Source organism: Aplysia californica, unplaced genomic scaffold (assembly GCF_000002075.1).
Source record: "Aplysia californica isolate F4 #8 unplaced genomic scaffold, AplCal3.0 scaffold00147, whole genome shotgun sequence".
NCBI lineage: Eukaryota > Metazoa > Mollusca > Gastropoda > Aplysiida > Aplysiidae > Aplysia > Aplysia californica.
The window spans coordinates 996573-1001489 of NW_004797417.1; positions in this window are offsets into that span (position 1 = coordinate 996573).

The window sequence follows — 4917 nt, forward strand, 5'->3', positions numbered from 1 at the left end:
CACTGGATTTTTAACATATCTATGCGCAACCTCCACATGAGCCCTCCGAGAGTTATCATCTCGATCTAAATCTAGATCTAGGTCTATAGGCTATCTTGATCTAAGTAGAGCCTGTTCAACTATCTGGTAATGAATGACAATAATGCATTGTGTGCAGGCTAGACAAATCAGTTTTGGCAGGTGGGGTTGTAAATAGTTGGGAGATCTTTCCAGTATTCGACCAGACGTCTCTTAAATGTGTCCACGTTTGGAGCTGACACCACTGATTCGGGTAGATTGTTCCAAATAGTATTAACCCTATTCTCAAAAAAAGTTTGCCCTCACACACAATCTGCTTCTTTGCTTCTGGAGCTTCTCTGAGTTGCCACGGAGTTGTGTGGTTGTTGTCTTTGTAAACGCCGGTCTTTCAGTGATGTAGTAGCCTTTGATATACTTGTACGTTTCTATCATATCACCACGTAACCAACGATGTTCCAGGGATGGAAGCTTTAGATTTTTCAGTCTTTCAGAATAAGGCTTTTCTTTGAGGTGACTCAGCATTTTGGTAGCCCGCCTTTGAACTTGCTCGATTTCATTACATAGCCCTTTTTCAAAGGGTTGCCAAACACAGGGGCATACTCTAATAAAGGCCTCAATAAACTCTTGTAGAGCAAAACAAACATATCCTCAGAAAGGTAGTCAAATGATCACCTAATAAGTCCAACAATACGGTTCGCTTTTGATGTTATCTGGGCTACGTGCTCCTTGAAGGTTACTTTATTATCCACCACAACTCCTAAGTCTTTCTCTTTGTTACATTCAGTATGTGTTTTGAGGTGCTACCATCCACTGCTTGGTCCATAAAGTATTCGTTATCATTGTCTTTGCCAACTTTTAGGACACAACACTTTTGCGGGTGAAAACGAAGTAACCATCGTTGAGACCATTCTTGGAGGGTATCCAAATCATCCTGTAAATCTTGCGGTCCATTCACGGTGTCACTTCTAAGGTAGAGCTTTGTGACATCAGCGAACATTTTGGCCGTCGTTTTAAAAAGTCAAAATTCGGCTCAAAATTATGGAATTTGAGCTGTAGGCATTTTTAGCTTCCTCAGCCTCTCCTACAGCTATTTCATAGCATAGGAACCCCCAAAAACGGTATTTCCTCCGTACCGAGCATGTTTGTCACCGCTGTTTCCTCATAAAGTCAGTATTTTATTTTTATTTATCGGCCGTATTCTCAAAACGCGACTTTTCTCTATACTTTTTAAAATAACTCCACCATTTTTCATCCAATCTTCATGAAATGTTCACAGAATGAAGAGAAGATGTAATACTAAAAATTTATCTTTTTAATTTTTTATATGTGGAATAGATTTTTGTTGGTGGTGTCTGGAGTGTGGATTTTCACGGATATTTTGCAAACTTGAATGATACCTCAGGAAAAAATTCATTAAAAATTTTCTAATCCCTGGGAAGATCATTGATGTAAATTACAAACAAAATGGGGCCTAAAACTGATCCTTGCAGGATTCCACTTGTAACTTCAGCTTCCTCCGACCGTGATCCATTTGTAACAACCCGTTCTCTCTCTCTCTCTCTCTCTCTCTCTCTCTCTCTCTCTCTCTCTCTCCCTCTCTCTCTCTCTCCCTCTCTCTCTCTCTCTCTCTCTCTCTCTCTCTCTCCCTCTCTCTCTCTCTCCCTCCCTCTCCCTCTCTCTCTCTCTCTCTCTCTCTCTCTCTCTCTCTCTCTCTCTCTCTCTCTCTCTCTCTTCTGGCGCTGTGGCTTCATAAACGGTCAGCGATGCCGACAGCATGCAGGAACTCAACACTAACAACCGTTGTTTTATGCTGGCCAAAAAGTCCCTAACCCACGTGAGTACCCTCCCTGTAACACCACGTGCTGAGAGCTTCTGAATAAGTCGCCAATGGGGAACGGAGTCAAAGGCTTTCTGATAGTCCATATAAATGACATCCACTCACCCTCCTTCATCCATAACACTCGTCCAGTCATCTAAAGCTTCCAATAATTGTGTTATACATGAACGTCCAGTGACGAATCCGTTTTGGTCTTTAGAAATCAGCATGTTGTTTACAATATGGTCCATGATGTGCCCTCTTACGAGCTTTTCCATAACTTTGCAGATGACAAATGTTAGGCTCACAGGTCGATAATTGTTAACCTCCGCCTTGTTACCTTTCTTGAATATTGGTGACACAAATGCCGTTTTCCATTCCACTGGTAATACTCCATCATTTAGTGTCCTCCTAAAGATTACTACTTATACTACAACTAGATCTAAATCTACTACTGCTGCTGCTGCTGCATCTGTTGATACTAGATCTAGATCTATTACTACTACTACTAGATCCAGATTAAATTGGGAGGATTTCCGGTACATGTAGTAGTAGTAACACAGCAGCAGCAAGTAGATGCAGTAGAGTAGTAGTTGTAGTGATGGTGCTAGTGGTAGTCGTGGTGGTACTAACTAGACGTATTATCTAGTGAACCGTAGTAGAACAGGTAGATTCTAGATCTAGATCTCTAGATCTAGATTCTAGATCTAGTCTAGATCTAGTGCAACACAGTCACAGCATTATGTTAAAATTTGATCTTTTTGAGGGAACTGGATTATCCTGCCAGTTGTGAGTTTGACTTCATTCCCGGTTACGGGTCGGTATAGATCTAAATCTAGATCTAGATCTAGATCTAGATCTAGGTCTACTTCATTAAATTAAATTTTGTGTAATTCGTGGCCGAAGGCCCTGTCCAATTTTGTATAGAACTAGATTCTAGATCTAGATTCTAGATCTATGAATGAATGTTCAAGATGAAACTGAAAATCTCGGTATACCTAAGCTGTGCGGTAGGTGTACATGAAAATCCCGGTATACCTAAGCTGTGTGGTAGGTGCACCTGAAAATCCCGGTACACCTACCATCGGCCTTAATATAAAGTAGATCTAGATTTCTAGATCTAGAATTCTAGATTTCTCTAAAATCTAGATTAATCTAGAATAAAATATAACAAAATATTTAAAATGAAATAAAATTCCACGTGTGGCAATAGTGGTCTGGTATACAAGTAAAAAAAAGATATAGATATAGATATAGATCTAGATCTAGATGGAATGAAGACTATAATGTAGATGTATCTTTAGAAGACGTGGCCTACCTGCAACTTTTTCTGTTGATCTCCACTTCTGTCAAATGACTCGTGGGCTACAGTTCTGGTTAAAAAAGTAAGCAAATAGTGAGCACATTAAACATAACATTTAAACGTAATTCCAAGTGTAACCTAACAAACACGTTTCCTTAAAATGACAAAAAGCAGGCGTCCATCTCTACAAAGTACAAAAGAATGAAGTTTTAAATTACAATGAAAAAAGGAGTCCATTAACAAAATAGTCCTTGACGCTCGATGACGTAAACGAAACACGTGTGACGTCATGTTTCAAAGAGCACCTAAAAACATTTTTTTTTTGGATCGCCTGTATCCCTAATATAGGATTTTCCCCAAATTCTAAATTCGGTTTAAATTGTGTTGTGCAGTCATGTCGGGCAATCACACCTAGATATCTAGGCTAGATCTAGGCTACCCCCTTTGAATGTTGAAAGTGGCGTTATCCTGTTGGGGAATTGGAGGATAATGAGGATAGATGAAAAGCGAGGAAAGATGTGAAGGGTCTTTGAAACAAGACATTGCAATGTGGTGGCACTCCTGTCATAAAAAAATAAAGGATTTTTAAAAAATAGATCTAGATCTAGTATCTTTTATTTTTGTTTTGTTTTGTTTTTGGATAACACACAACATTGTACACACATAAAATTCTTCACAGCAAAAGGTGGTCGGGGTGTTTATGTACAGATATAAAATTCAGAGTACTTAATTGAATATTAGGGATCTTTGAATGTGTACTTTTTGGGGGTAACATGTAAGTTTTGTTGCTTCTGCTAAACGTTGAAACTAGATCTCATAAACAGGGGCTGCTCGTGGGGCTAAAAAGTGGACGTGCACAATTATTAAGCTATCGCATGCTGAAGATAGTCAAGGGAATAGTAAATGAGATGGTGTATAATTTTAGGATCTTTGGGTTGGTGAGGGAGGTCTTCGTGCTTTTATTTTCATTCTTTTTACTTGTCGCTTTGATTTCTAGTACTAAATTTGTTTGTTAGCTAAACATCATTTTCATTCATCCTATATTGGAACTGAACACTCAAGGAATAACTTTCACTACACCACTACAACACCATTCAAAGGCACAACTCATAGGACGGTCACGTTCACCTCCCTCAGGTTCACGGTCACAGAGTCGCTTAAAATAGTGGCAAGACAGACAATGAACCAATCACAATTCTCTTGAGCGCTCCGCTGGATTGCTCCGGGGCTCACATAATATTGGCAAAGAATAGTGTAGGGTCTGTCGTGTTTATTTTTAGACTGCCTACTGTGGGTTATCTTTCGGCACTGTTCGGCAGGAGCACATTTGAGATGTTCCGTCTTATTAATATTAATGTACCGCCAAACTCGCTACGATAGTCGTCATCGCTTGGGTTATCCCCAAGAGCGATTATAGGTCAGGTTACACTGTTGAATATCCTAATATATTATGTTTAGCTAAAGTGCGTGAACTTTGGCATGGCATAGTAGATGTTTTACGGCGCTATAGACACAGAAATGACAGTCATGGCGCCAGTGAGGACCTTGTTTTGATATAATATTTGGCTAGTGTTTGTTTCTGGCTTCTTTTATTTTTATTATTGTGGGTGTTTTACGTAATAAAACATTTAACAAGTTTGGGCGGCACTGCACGACCGTGCTCTATGGACGAACTGCGCCTGCTCACATAAACTACATGTATTATACTTTTGCGCTTATATTCATCAATTTATAAGGGTGCACTTTGAAAGTGCTTTCAATGTGTAACGCAATTGGGGGG